The 16176-nt window shown below is 39.8% G+C and overlaps 1 long non-coding RNA gene across 1 annotated transcript; it reads left to right on the forward strand.

Moving 5' to 3' along the window:
* Positions 1–721: 721 nt before the first annotated feature.
* On the forward strand, positions 722–8170 carry LOC308407132. Its single transcript, XR_013973629.1, has 2 exons — positions 722–5571; positions 5641–8170. It is a non-coding gene; the product is annotated as an uncharacterized lncRNA (long non-coding RNA).
* The last annotated feature ends 8006 nt before the right edge of the window (positions 8171–16176 follow it).

The raw sequence follows: 16176 nt of genomic DNA on the forward strand, positions 1-16176 counted from the left end.
AGAAAAAAGAGAAAAGAAGAGGAGGAGAAACGAGAAAAAGACAGAGGTAGGTAACGTTAGCCTACATGAAATTATTTGTCTGAATGTGATAGTAACCTAAATTTTTAGCATTAAGCTAATGTTACATGATTCGCTAATTGCTAATCAATAAATAGCTAGTTAACTGTTTTAACGTCAGTTAATATTGTGGAGGGGGCTAAATTGTTATGGAAAAGAATAATGTAACGTTAGGTAATTACAGTACTCCCACCTTTCCCACCATTCCTCATTTGTATTCAACTTTTAAGCAGGTGTTTTTTGTTTACATTGTTATTGCCTTCTGGTTAGCTAACGTTTACCCTGCAGGTAATAGTCACTTTTCCACCCCTGTATATATTATAGTTGTAAGCCTAGTTGTTAAAGTGCACATCATTAATGTTAATTAAGCAATATCACATGAGAGGGAATGCTGTTTTTTAATATGAGCACTGCTGTGATTCGGTCAAAGATAATCATAACATAACATTCTCATATGATATTATACTGTTACTTTGCATTCTGCTATTCAGCATTTCACTGTAATGATGACAATAAATTGAATCTAATCTAATTTGCATATCAGTTAACATCATACATATATCTCTTTGGTTTTTCATTTATATTATATCATTTCATTTTATTCCTGGAATCATATGTTTTTATTATTAGACTTTAATACTCAGTGGTGTGTTAAAATCTCCCAATTCTTTGAATCTTTGGGCTGAAGGAGGGACAATACTCGGTGTATAAATGCTCAATCAACAATCATTTATTTCCATACAATTCAACAGTCAGAGCATTACAACGTCCGGACGGGAGAGATGCTACCAGAGGGTCAGGCACATGTCTCAAAATGGTGAGGGGTTGCTCAGCTTTTTATAGTCTCTAGTGGCCCCCAGCTAGTCGTAAAAGCCAAAACATCACATTTTTTCTCTGTTACAGCGCCTAAGTTATGACCTCGGCAGTTGTTTCTCTGCTTTCTGTAAGGTGGGGGTGTGGAATGTGGTCTATCTATCTCCCCTGTCTTTAGACACAGAGTCTCCTGCTTACAACCTTCTCTTCATGATTCAACAATTAAGCATGTCAAGAAAACAGTGTAACACATTCCCAGCAGATCAAGGATACAGAGTGATGCACATTTATCTAATGAACTAATATGTGAATATGTTCTGTTAACTCAAAAGTATAATGAGAACTAAACTACATACAGCTCACACACTCTATATTAAAGGGTATAATGTGATCTACAGCAGTATTCTAATTCAACTACTTTGATTACATATATAAGGTAACATATAATAACAGAATAATCTAATAATTCCCCCTTTTGATCTCTGAAAGAGATCACTTACAACATGCACTCCAGGGTCGCAAGGTCCAAGTTTTTTTGATCCTGAGGCCCTCTGTCCCCCTTTAACAGGTGGACCATATGTGGGATGACCTCTGTGTTCACGCAGTTCAGATGCCAGCAAAGTTAGATTTACAACCATAACAGCAGTTACAGATGACTCTCCCATCACTCCCCAATTCTCCCACAGCTTTATTTTGGTGCTCCAGTTTTCCACTCCCATTTTAATGCCCCCTTATACCTTTCAAATGTACTTAGACTAGAACCTCTGTCTAAGGAGCTTTTAACCTTTATTTTTATTGCTGCAGCTACCAGTGTCTTCCAGTTGGGTGATTCTCAGCTTCTTTCTTCGACCTCCGGGGTTAGACCACCCTTTAGTCATTGCACAGTTCTGGGGATTATTCTGCCCCGATTTCAAACAAGGATCTGTGTGTTTTGGGTTCACCGGCATGTCCCCCTTTTTGCCAAGAGCCTCTTGAACCTCGTTGGTCTGGTGTTCCTGGTTTTCGCCAACCCCTTCATGGTTATTGCTGTGTTTGTGGGATCCATGTTCTCCAGGAGCCCAAACGCCATGACACTTGACCCCAGTTGCTGTCTCGGCAGTCCCTACATCTGTCTCTGCTGTGAAGGGTCCTCACATCTCCGTGTCCCCGTCTGGTGTCTGTTCCTTTCTCTGCAAGAGACAGAAAACCAAAACACCTCTCTCCCTAGCCTTGATAATCTAATATTGTTATCCATTGTTGTTCTAATGATTCAAATTTGGTTTAAAATATTATGTTCAGGACTTATTCTAATCATAATCTATGTGTGTGTAAAAGAAATCAAAAATTAGTGAACCCTTTCTAAGTCTAACACATTATAAGCTTAAGTTTTACCATAGCTAATTTATTAAACACAGAAATAACTTCATAAGATGTTCATAAAACCATTGTTTGATGTTCGGACTCAACTTCCCCCTTTTTTGACACACTCCCATGTGTCAATTCATTGGAGCTAGACAATTAAAAGAGAAGGTTGGTGACATCATATCTCAGAAAGTATCAGAAATTCTTCTCTCGAGTACCGTTGCTCCAGCCTTGTCATCCCTGAGGATCTTCGATCCCGAAAATGTCCCTTCTCCTCATGTAATAAAGTCTGTCATCCTTCCATGCCCTGGTAACTGGTCCATCCAGAGCTGTAACATTTTGAAATGTACATACAACAAGCCAAACCACACCTTGGTCACACCAACCCTCTTCCGCCCCGAAGATGTCCAATGCCATCCTAGTATGGACTGTCAAAAGTGGCTTTAACGCTGACTATCCTGACAATCCATTTTATAACGTTTCCTGGTCAGATTTGCCAATCTCTGCACCAGGGTTTTAAACTTTTCGCCATTTCCATTAGTTGTTATTTTTATTTAGTTTCGACTCCAGATTTTCAATTTTTACCAGTTGTAATTAGTTTTTACCAATTCTTTGCTAGTTTAGTGTAGTTTTTATTTTCTGAAAATCCTTAGTTTCAATTTAGTTTTATTTGTGTTTTGCAAAAATTAAGTGTAACAAAATCCCAGTTCCATCATATCAGTCATGCTCTTCTGGTTATCCTTGGGTGTTGAGACTAATAACTATTAACTCTTGCCGCACCGAGTGGTCCTAATTTTGGTTGAAGTGAATTGATAACCTTTTGAAGGGGATTGTTTCACACCTTTATTTAGATGTCCCAGTCCTGTTGTCTCGGGATACATCACGCTGCCTTATCTGGGGTTAGCTGTTTTCTGGGGATGCGGGTTGAGTGGGTGAGCTCTTCAAGGAGGGGGAGTGTGCTCCCCCTGATGAGGTCTTCTAGGTAAGCTAGGTTAGCCTTCTTGTGTGAGCTTTTCAAGTGCACTTTAAGGTTAGTGGGACTTTTAGTTTTATAAATGTCCCTCATGTCCCCCTGATGACCCAGTATTTCATTTTTGCACACTGTAGTACACATTTTAGTTTTTGCTTGTAGCTCGCATACTCTACTTGCCACTCCTCTAAGTCCTGATGTTTCTTAGAGAGGGCAACAGTACCTTTAAAATTATATCACACGTGTGGGGGTGTGGCCTTGCCAATTGTTTTGCCCACCTTTTCAAAATGGCTGGCGTGCCCACAAGCACATTTCATGGAAAAAGAAAGGTAAGCTTGATATTTACATTTAAAATGTTTTGTTAAACTCAGATTTTTATTTTATTCTTTTTGCAAGTACCCCTCCTCGGTGGCGAGAAACTGTTGGTGTGGTCAAGTGGGTGCTCTGGAAACAAACGCTCAGGACAGAACAGTTATCAGTCATGTACTTCCTACAAATTTTGCATATGTTTTATTCCATATTGATCCTCTGAGTGTAATGGCACATTTTAATTTGAATTTATCCAAACTAAACACAATATTTTCTTTATTTACTTTGCTCTTGTTCTTTTTCAGTACCACATCCTATCAAATGTCCCTGTCGATTATATTCTACATTTAATAACTTACTATTTCAAGTGAGAACCTAAATCACGTGGACCAATGTTTATTATTGCATATCTCTATTCTGAATGTGGCCAGTCATTCATAGGTATTGTTAAATTTTGGCGATTTTCCTCTATAAAATTTAATTGACTTTTTTACAGTGGCCTGCTGTGGTTAATAGTAACATATTCCAGTCATGAGTGATATCAATAGTTATCTCCACTGTAGCATTTGGCATTCCCAATAATATAACATGATACCTTAATCAAAACACAGCTAATATAGCACAGTTTTCTTAATGCAAACATCAGTAACTCAAAATCAGCAACCACAGTGTTAAGTCTGCAGTTCATACTTATGTGAAGCTAGAGTCTCCTCCTCCAGTCTCTCTTATCCTCCTGCTCCTGAAAAAACAAAACAAAACAAAGCGAAGCATCCACCCTTCTCTTGTCGGCTGGGTGAATTGTTTATTGGCATTTACGAATCCTAAAGTTGGTGCAGTCATTGTCTCAGTATCAAGTCAGTCAAAGCTTTTAGTCGTCAGTCCATCACAGTCCATTCACATGCATACCTCCACACACATTCATACCAGATGTTGCTGATAATGGAGTCTCACGCGCAACCTATTCGAGCATCCATCACCAGCAAGATGACGTCATCATTTTAAAGGAAAACAATTCCTTGTTGTTTTTTGGGCCGGATTGACTCGGTGCAATCCTTTTAGACTCAGAACTTCTCAGTGTTCCCTATAAGTGAATTTCTCCCAAGCCAATTACAATCATGGAGAAGCACACTTTGCAACTGTTTTTGTAAGAATATTTCATAGCACTTTAAATTTCAATCTTTCAGGCCTGGTTTAAAGAGCTGATTGTTAAATCATAAACTCACAAAATATCAACATATCACCACCGGTGGATCACACCTCTCAGATTTTCTTATCTCAGTGCACTGTAACAAAACTAAAACAGACATAACCAACAAAACACTAACAACAATAACACAAACTAGGGCCCGTTGCAGACATGTCCAAGCATAAAACTATCCTCTCTCGCTTACGAGAAAGAACACAAGCCAAAGCTCACTGATAAAATCAAGCTAGCGCTAAACAAAACCAAACAATCAACCAGAAATTCACAGGAAAATTTTGCTTCCTGCCGGGACAATATTGTGTGGGAATGAGAACCTCAGGTGCCGTAACACCTTTTGTTCCTCCTTGAATTAAAACTCAATCACAGAAAATGCCGTACTCCAACCTAACCTTACACTATTAATTCATCAATTTCACTCTGTGCCACTGTTCCTCATCAGGGCTGTGTGAAGCACAGCAAAGAATTCAGTCAAGGCCTTGAGCCATAAACAGACATCACGCACAGACATTGTTTTCATAACCAAACCGTTTTAGAGCTTATTCCTAAAATCTACATAAATGCCTTCTAGGTGACATATAACACATTCTAAGTAATCAATGGCTCCTCATAAAAATTATGCATTGGGATGTTTGTGTGCAGCATTTTGCATATCAGCATAAGCAAAGCATTCTTCATTGCATCAGCGTGTGTGTGTGTGTGTGTGTGTGTATGTGGATCACTTCTCAGTGAATCAGCATTCCAATGTGTGTGTGTGTGTATGTGTGTGTGTGTCATTTCTCACTCACTCAACGAGTGCACGTGTTCATGTGTGTATTTCACTTCATTCTGAATCTGTGTGTTTGGAGACGTGTGTGTGTGTGTGTGTGTGTGTGTGTGTGTGTGTGTGTGTGTGTGTGTGTGTGTGTGTGTGTGTTTGTTTCTCTTCATTCTGAGTCAGTGCATGTAGATGTGTGTGTGTGTGTGTGTGTGTGTGTGTGTGTGTTCATCACTTTCCTGTTCTGGTGTTCTGGGTAAACCACGGCCTGAAGCATGCCCTGGGGTCCTGCCCCCCTCCTTTTCAGTTTGTTTGCGACCATTGCTGCTGCTGCTGCTCAAAATTCAGTCCGTCCTGGTTCTGACCCCAATTGGGGCAGTCCTTTCTCCAGTGTCGATGTTCACCGCAGGTGAAACCTGCATCTTCTTCTGTGTTTTTGTCCATTCTGAGGTGCCTTCTGTCCTCAGTTACTCCTCTTGTCTCGGTCACGCCCTTTTTCGCCACCCGATCATCCGTGTTGGTCCATCACTGTCCTGCACAGTGTGAATGCAAAGTTATCAAGGTCAGCATTCTTTCGCTCGGCCTTACTTTTCATTCGGGCTTGGCGGGCGTCTCGTCACAGCTCTGTCAGCTGACGCAGTCTGGGAATTTTCCCCCGTGTAGTGAAACGGGCCTTAGGTTTAGTGCTCTCCGTCTCGGCTGCATGAGATCACATTCCTGCAGGTCTGTTGACATTCTCAGGTCGTTGTTGTGGGTCCAGCTGTTGCAGCATTTGGTCAGTGTCACGTATGGGGGAGAGCAGGAGTCCAGTCAGCCTCGGCTTTCAGGGCCGGCAAAGCAGCCTGTAATTAAATATGTATAGAAAAAACAAAAACAAAACAAAAACAAACAAAAAACAAAAACAAACGAACAGGAAAATGATGTTGTGTTGGCTGTGTTATTCAGAGGGGAGACAATGGGGCCAGGCCCTGTGTCAGCCTTCTCTCCCCCTTTTTTTGTTTTTTGTCTCCCGATATAATCAACTCCTAACCCACCAAGTTGACAGGACAACACCGGTATATGTTAAAATTCTTAAGATCATGTTTAAAAGCCCAAAAAGGAACTTTCTTTCATTCAGTAATCACTTTTATTAATCAATCAACAGAAAACATGTCACAATTTGAATCTTTTAACCACTAAATTTGTTGTGTCTTGCCTGGTTGGTTAGACCAGTGTTCCTTTTTTTTTTTTTTTAGTTAAATTGTTGTCCTGCAACCCAGAGGGTTTCTTTGTCAGTAATGTATAGACTTCATCATTTAAGTATGTTAATTTTTCTTTAACCTTGCTGGAAAATCTTCACGTGTTCATGAGTGTAAGCTGTTTCTTCATTGCGTGTGTGTGCATTTGTATAAAAGCAGGTTAATTTTATCTTTTCTCAAACTAGGCGTTACCTTAAAAGGAGCCTTTCTCTCAGATTTCTCTGCTTGTGTGTTTTTGTTTCACCTTTTTGTTGTGATGCTCCGGACGCCTTCCCAACCTCCACAAGTCCGTTGGCCCCAATTTTATGTGTTAAAACTTCTCTTAATTTCTCCTCTAATTCTCTCCTCGCTGCTGTCTTTTTCACAGCTGCTGATTCGTGCTGGGTGTGGTTCCCATTACCTATAATTTTGCTTCGGCCGCTGTGCTTGTGGGGGCAGTTGGTCCAGGTCCGCAGCTTCCTGTATTAACACACTAAGAGATTTATTTAATTTCATTTTCATCACTGTTAAACAGATAAGCAGGCAACCCGCCTACCTTGACAGCGTAAACTGTACGCCAGTCTCCCAACACATTCCTCTCTGTACTCCTCCATAATTCTCCACTGCACACCTCTTACTATCTCTCCTTTTTATTTTTATTACACCACAGAGTAATACACCCAATTATGCCCGTCTATCTCTATGTGGCTCCAAATTCCCTCTTTATTTTAATTTCACACTCGTCAGGGGACAGGCACACAACAATTTCAACCACTGAAACGAGGAATTCAACCTTTTTATATTTCTTTACTAATCTAGACTCAACCTTTGTTCGCAAAATGTGTCTTGTTCTAGTCCGGAATAAATGTGAACCCGTGATTACACGGCCGTTCCAGTGTTATTTCCGTAGCTATGCGGGGGCCCTCACCTCCCCAAGTCACCACCTCGGCACCCGGACGCCGCCGGTCCTGGCCGCGCGTCCACGAACAGGAGGGTCGCCACTCCTAGGGCAAAAGTTCCACAGGTACACTAGGCATCAACCTTTGATCCTAAAATGTGTATTTGCTCTAATGTCCTCCTAATCAAACACATCAACCGTCACTGTCACTGTGTTCACGCTTCACACTTCACACAAAAAACACACTCAGAGCGCGCCTCACTCACACTCTCACTCAGTGCGCGCTTTACACACAAGACAGCACCCAGAGCGCGCTTCGCAGCTTCACACACACTCTCACTCAGAGCGCGCCTTCACACTCACACACAACACTTTTCCTCAGCGGGAATTTTACACAGAAACCTCTGAGCTCAACTATTAGATCTTCTTAAAGCACACTGCACCATAGACCAAGATACCCCTTTCTCTGCGCTTATGACCGCCACAACGGGGCAAAGTCGCATCATAAAAGTGATGCTTGCATCCCCGAAGTTATACCTGACATCATAAACCAGGTGTTGCTATGTACTTAAAATTTTACTTTGTATTATGACCGCAGCCCTTAAAACTCGACTGACGCCACAAACCACCGTCAAAACCTCTATCCAATGTACTAAAACTAGCACCAACCACTACTGCACTTCACGGCCGCACCACCGGAACACGCCGTATCATAAACCAAACCTACGGACGTGTTTCGCTCTCGCGTTGCCAGCGTTCAACTGCACCGTGAAGCCAGCATCTGCTTTTCCTTAAATCAACTTCTATTTCATAGCCGGCAAAAGCCAGGACGTCACTGACACCATAAACAAAATAAACAAACCTCGACTTCAATGTATTGGACTAATGGCCGCGTCTTCAGAATAAATTCTAATGTATTATTGCTACAGAAGCCAGTATTAGACAAAATTAAATGTGGAAGGTAAAGTGGCTGCAACTAGTCCAACGTAGTATGTTATTAGTATCTCGGTAGAAGCAGTTTACTGCAACTAGTCCAACGTAGTATGTTATTAGTATCTCGGTAGAAGCAGTTTATTTAACACGCTGGAATTCAGCCTCAACTTATGTTGTTAGTATCTTGCGCCAAAAACCAGACACCGACAAATTTACTGTGAAAATACGTGTAACTCAGTGAACAGATTAATTTGGAAAGCCCAATATGCACATTTGGTATTTATAATACAACAGGCTGTGCTTACCTTTTTATTTTTGGACCGGTCCTCTGTTCACCTCGCCTCACGATCTCACCAAAGGTCAAATCTGCACCTCCTCAGCACACCAAAGATCCGGGTCACACGGCACCAAGTTGTTAAAATCTCCCAATTCTTTGAATCTTTGGGCTGAAGGAGGGACAATACTCGGTGTATAAATGCTCAATCAACAATCATTTATTTCCATACAATTCAACAGTCAGAGCATTACAACGTCCGGACGGGAGAGATGCTACCAGAGGGTCAGGCACATGTCTCAAAATGGTGAGGGGTTGCTCAGCTTTTTATAGTCTCTAGTGGCCCCCAGCTAGTCGTAAAAGCCAAAACATCACATTTTTTCTCTGTTACAGCGCCTAAGTTATGACCTCGGCAGTTGTTTCTCTGCTTTCTGTAAGGTGGGGGTGTGGAATGTGGTCTATCTATCTCCCCTGTCTTTAGACACAGAGTCTCCTGCTTACAACCTTCTCTTCATGATTCAACAATTAAGCATGTCAAGAAAACAGTGTAACACATTCCCAGCAGATCAAGGATACAGAGTGATGCACATTTATCTAATGAACTAATATGTGAATATGTTCTGTTAACTCAAAAGTATAATGAGAACTAAACTACATACAGCTCACACACTCTATATTAAAGGGTATAATGTGATCTACAGCAGTATTCTAATTCAACTACTTTGATTACATATATAAGGTAACATATAATAACAGAATAATCTAATAGGTGTCACATACTCCTCTCTTCAGATGCACTGTTGAAGTTTCTAAATCCCACCCCTGGGCCATCTACCACATCTACCGCTGCTGCCTCCACTTCAGCAGCACAACCCACCAGTGATGCAGCATCAGCAGCACAACCCAGCCATGATGCAGCAGCATCAATCGGTGTTCCTGTTGCCTTATTTATATTGTATTTTTAATTTATTTTATCCAACTTGTTGACACGTTTTATTGTGTTTATGTATGTAAAATTTATTGTATTTCATATATTCATTTTTTATTTTTTGTATTCATTTATTTATTCATATATTTTTTTTATCTTGTTAATTATTCTGATTGTGAATTTGCTTTCTTTAAGTAAAAAAAAAAAGGTCAAAGACAAAGCTATTCGGTTTCTTGTGAGTACATACACTACACTGCCGATGTAGGGGGGCGCCACCTAAAATCTTGCCTAGGGCGCCAGATTGGTTAGGGCCGGGCCTGAATTGAACTCACTGTTTCAAACTGGATTTTAATTAGGACATTATAGGATTTCTTTAAAAGAAAGGAAACAAAGCTGAAAGTCAAAGTCAGAAACAACCTGAAGAAGAAGACGATTGCCTCAAGTGGAAACAAGGCACTTTTGTACTTTTAAAATTAGGCTTAAAATGTTCTTTTTATGGCAGGGTTAGGGTTAGGGTTCTACTGTTAGGTTCTACAAACATTTGCTGGCTTCTGCAGTTCCACTTGTAGTGGTGTTGTCTGAACGACCACTCCCATGAGAGTGGGAGATGGGATTTATTCCTCCAAGAGTAAATGATCCTCACCTTACATTAGCATGCTAGAAGTTTAATACTTGTCAAACTGAGTATTCATATTTTATAAATAATCAATCAGTGAGGGTGGGAAAACAAGTCTCCCCCTCCATCTCACTCAGCACTGGAGTGCCTCAGGGCTGTGTTTTAAGCCCCCTGCTGTACTCACTGTACACTTATGACTGTGTAGCCACATCCGACACCACCTCCATTGTCAAGTTTGCTGACGACACTGCTGTTGTGGGCCTGATCTCCGACAACATCGAGACGGCCTACCTGGAGGAGATTAGGAACCTGGAGACCTGGTGCCAGGAGAATAACCTCCTCCTAAACATCAGCAAGACTAAGGAGCTGATCGTGGACTTCACTACAAAGCAGGCGAGGAATTACAAACCCCTCATCATCAGTGGCACGCCAGTGGAGAGAGTGGACAGTTTCCGATACCTGGGTGTCCACATCACTCAGGACCTGTCATGGTCCTGTCACATCAACACCCTGGTTAAGAAAGCCCGTCAGCGTCTCTTCTTCCTCAGAAGACTTAGAGACTTCCATCTGCCACTGAAGGTGCTCAAGAACTTCTACTCCTGCACCATCGAGAGCGTCCTGATGGCAAACATCTGCACCTGGTTTGGGAACAGCACCAAGCAGGACAGACGAGATCTGCAAAGGGTGGTGCGCTCGGCAGAACGCATCATTCAATCAGAGCTCCCTGACCTGCTGTCCATCTACACCAAGCGGTGCAAGTCCAAAGCTAGGAAGATTATGATGGACCTCTCCCATCCCAACAATGGACTCTTCTCACTGTTGAGGTCTGGGAAGCGCTTCCGCTCCCTTAAGGCCAAAACAGAGAGAATGAGGAGGAGCTTCTTCCCCCAGGCTATTCGGGGCCTGAACCAGGTGTAGGACTGGACTTTCCCAAACACGTCACTATAAGACTGGACTCTCACACACGTCACCACACGCACCACCACACATTTCCTATAATCCTATAATTCCTATAATTTATAATCCTTATCTTTATAATCTCTTCTGCTATTTGCACATTCTTTACTGTAATTTCCTAAGTTAATTTGTAAATTTTTGTAGTAAATTGTACATATTGTAAAACTTTTCTTCTGTCATTTAATGGTCGGGCATTGTACAGCTACAAGCATTTCACCCCCATGTCATACTGTGTATGGTTGTGTGTGTGTGACAAATAAAATTTGAATTTGAATTTGAATTTAATATCTATCTATATCTCTTTATAAGTACTAAAGAATTTGTATTTCTTTGATTATAAAAACAACTTTCAGTATTAAAGAATGTGATTTGAACAATTTGAGACGGTTCCAGACTCTACATTAGGCCTCTCAAAGTTAACATGATGATAACGCTTTAACGCAAATTCCTTTTAACGCACTATTTTTGAAGCATGATTAACACATGGTCTTCGACCTTTGGCTTGTCCCTGTAGTTTGGGGTGTCTGGAAGCATTACATGAGTAATGTTGTAGATAGTAAGCAGAAATGGATAAAGAAAAGTGTCTTTAGAATGGCAAGTTCAGCTTTAAAGCTCTGCCAGCTGCTTAAAGTTATTTGTGCTTACTGTCGATGTTAACTGGGTTACCACCGTAGTACGTCGAGTCTCACTTGCTGGCCAAGCACACGAGGGCAGTCCATGCGGGATAGTTTTCAACAGAGACATCTGGACAACTCTACGAGGAGCAAACTTTTCTTGGCCACAGATAAATGGCCAAGATACCTACAGCTTGCAGGTAGTTATATTACGTGGGAGTATATAGTTAAGTGTACTTTTGGCATAGTTTATGTACCTTTGAAGTTTTTCTGGAGAATATTTTGGACGGTAGTTGTTTTGAATTATTGCATGCATGTGAATAAAGCAAATATCTATTTGTCCATTCTCATGCTGGTAATAACATTACAAACATTAAAAAGCATCCTGTCAAGATCATTTAGAACAGATTACAAAATCTGTGATGAATTTGCGATTAAGATGTAGACTAAGATTTGTTTGTTAGTGTGATTCCCCCTTCCCCATGTTTAAGTTATATACTGTGGACCAGCCCACTCATAGACAAGCAGCAGATGCAGTAAAATAATTATTACTGGGCTGGGGGGTAAAAATGCTGGCACAGCGTACAGAGTACAGTGTATATTATTATTACAATGTGCACAGTGGATCTCAGTACTGTAGTGGTAACACTGTAAAGTTAAAATACTGCAGCAGCAAATTTAGTTACTGCCATGAGAATAGACATGATGTAAGTGTATTGTATTAATTATGTCTACTAACATCTCAGTCAGTGGTATTTATTCATGTAGTGAGCAGTTACATGTCGTAACAATACTTACATTACTTTGGCAGTAGAACAATTGTTGATGGCTCAAGTTTTAAAAAGTTTCCGCTGAAATACTAAAAGAGGTCAAATGCACAAATTACACTTCCACCCACACATTATTATATCACATATAAAAGTTTTTTTTTCTTCCACAGTGGGAATAAAAACTTAAGACACGCCGTCTGTTCTATCTATATATATATGAATTTCGTTAGTGAAGAAAGTTTGGAGACATTTATACATTCTGCTCAATATTCAGACAGTGGAAGTCAATACATAGGCTACTTCTCATGACTTAAAACTTTGTGTTTTTTTCTCAACATCTCGTTTTTATGAAGTGTGACAGCCTCGATCGCCTGGAGACTTTGTGTGTTCTTGGTGTATCTGATTGGAGACAACACAAGGTCATATATCTGGTGCAAACAAGACTCCCAATGCGGCCGCCCACCACTATCATCAGCTGAATTCAGACCGATATAGCGTACACACAGATTGCCCAGAGAAGTTGTGTCTGTGTAACCTCTCAGACCTCTCTGCACCTAATCAGAACTGGATATTGTTATTATTAATGCAGAACGTTCAAAGTGTGTAAAGGCCTCACATCACACTGCATCAAAGTACCAAAGTATTTCAGAGAGATTTGCAGTGCAGATTTTCAGAAAATAAGATATTAGGGTCTGGTTGGTGGAATACTATACAATGATAAGAGTTTTTGAATATTTCACCTTGTTTTTATGTTACCTTTAAAGACAGAGTTTGCAGAGTGCAAAAGGACAAGATCACATTTGACAAACAGAGGAAACTATTGCACAAAGATGCAACTTGCAAAAAAAGCAGGTTACATGAAATAAAAGTAATAAATGAATCATAACAGAAAAATATAGAAAAGGAAAATCAAAAACATGTTGCAAGATCATTTTGCTGAACAAAGTCATTATTTTCTACCATAACCTTAAGTTATATATATATTATGTGAATACCTCAAATACTCCAACATTGTCTAAGAAGTTTCTTCTTCAAGAATCTTGCCGTCAGACAACATTAGTAATAAATTGCATGATCTGTTGTTTTGGCACTGTGTTCAGTCCAACCCACGTGGTTAAATTCTTCTGCAATCCAGACCATGAATTTCCCCTTTATTAGTTGCAGCAGATGGTGCTTTTTGTTTTGCGTCATGTAATCTATGTCCTTTTTGTTGATGGCAGTGATATTTGTCATTTTGTTCGTAAAATGCTTGAAAGAGGTGTCTTTACTATCGTTCTGTATGTCTACATTTCAGAAACTTCTAATCTTGTACAAAACCTCTTGTCTCTTATATTTGGAAAACAGAATTTGGCAATTTAACATGCTTTGCACTTTATTTGGTTCAGGAGGTTAAGCTGAATTCTTTCATATGTTTAGGGTGAGGAGTAGAGCTGCTGCTCCACATCAGGAGGAACCAACTGAGGTGGTTCAAACATCTGACTAGGATGCCTCCTGGATGACTTCTCTGTGAAATGTGTTGGGCATTTCAAGACAGACCCAGGACTCTGTTGGCGAGATTATCAGAGGTGGGACCAAGTCATTGTTTTGCAAGTCTCAAGTAAGTCTCAAGTCTTTATCCTCAAGTCACAAGTCAAGTCTCAATTAATGTCAGGCAAGTCAGGGTCGAGTCTCAAGTCACTGGTGTAAAAGTCCGAGTAAAGTCACAAGTCTGAAACGTTGAATTTCAAGTCCTTTCGAGTCTTTAAAAAAAAAAAGAATGTTGCGGTTATGCTAAATGTAAATATTAGACCATGTAATTTTAAAATCTGTGTTTTTCTCAACACATGACGAAATAGTGAACGTAGAAAATATACACAAATTGTGAAATTGCACCTCTATAAAATGCAGCTCAATTAAACCTAGCTCCAAGAAAAATTTTCACGGACAGTTCTGAGATAAGCTGCATGTTATTCTTGGATACGCTTGTAGGACTGGCTTTAAAATCGCATGACAAAAATATCATACACATTAAAAAAACTGTATCACCAACGGAGCCTGGACAACATTTGCTAGTTAGATGAAGTCAGCTATCTCATTGTAGCAAAAGAGAAGCACCACCTACCGTTCTTTATGCAACTTCAACTGTCGGAGAAAGTTGGAAGTTGTTCCATCTCTGTCTGTGATTCTCTTCTTGCATGTTTTGCATATTGCATTTCGTTTTTTTGTTGACTACTTCATAGTTTATGTACCTGAAAAAAATAACTCCTTGCAGCATTTTTGAGGGTTTTTAAAAAAAATCTGGTTAATTTGATTGGCTGTGCTACAGCTCACGCACACATACGTACGGAGTGTGGTTTGAATAAATGAATCAATGAATTGAATTAATGGTGCACACTTTCTATATAATATGTATGTTAAATTTTATATTTGGGGTGAAATATCAATTCTTTTCAAGTAAACCGGTTCAAGTCCAATTCAAGTCCCAGGTCATTGGTGTAAAAGTCCAAGTCAAGTCACAAGTCTTTTTCATTTTTTCAAGTCAAGTCTAAAGTCATAAAATTAATGACTCGAGTCTGACTCGAGTCCAAGTCATGTGACTCGAGTCCACACCTCTGGAGATTATATCTCTGTGCTGGCTTGGGAGCTACTTGTTCATGTGTGGTTTATGATTTGTTAGCACATTTACTTTGCTATACTCTGGGCAGCACTGTTCCTAAAAACGGAGCCGAAGTGAATACTAATGTTCACAGTATTGCCTTTAACACTAAGGCTACAGTTTTTATTTTCAAAAATGTAACAAAGTTTATTTTTCCCATACTTTTACACTTGTGCAGAGTTATTGTGCATGTTTGTTATATCTGGAGCATGCTAGCTCAAGTTTCTGTCACGTTAAAGAGTGTTCAGGTAAAATGCGAAGTACATCAGAATAATGCAGTGCATGTGTGGCTATGTGTCTTGATGACATGATCAGACTTGCGTTAAAAGGTGATTCATTCCCTCTTTAGAAAAATTGATTTATATAAACAAACCAAGGCTCAAAAATCAAAGTATGACCTGAACCATTGCTGTCGAAATTTGTTTGTCTGTTGTGTTGTCTTGGGCCATTGGCACTGCCTTAAAAATGCCTCAAAATGAAAATTTAAAAAAAGAAAGAAAAGAAATAACACAAAGTCTACATAAACAACATTAAAATTAACATCCTTCATGAGTTCATTTTCTTCTGAGATTTACAAAAAGCTTTTTTAGGTAAAACTGGCTTAGAAGCTTTAAAAGAAATGATTTTATGTTCTTTAAATTCATAAAATGATTCAATTTACTTCTAAGAATTTTTGATTTCAGTTGCATGGAGCTTAATTTAAGACCACAACTTGTAATGACTAGTGAAATAAAACGGCAATATTAGGAAAAAGATCTAAACGCATTGAAACGTATGTTTTTGTCCTTATTTGTGTTCCTTTTAAGTTTTTTTTTCCATTTGCAGCGGGTGAGAAGCCTGAAACTTACTTTTGGAGGAAAATTGTTTATATAGAACCGCATCACTC

Source organism: Rhamphochromis sp. 'chilingali' (assembly GCF_963969265.1).
Source record: "Rhamphochromis sp. 'chilingali' genome assembly, chromosome: 12".
In the NCBI taxonomy this organism is placed as follows: Eukaryota; Metazoa; Chordata; class Actinopteri; order Cichliformes; family Cichlidae; genus Rhamphochromis; species Rhamphochromis sp. 'chilingali'.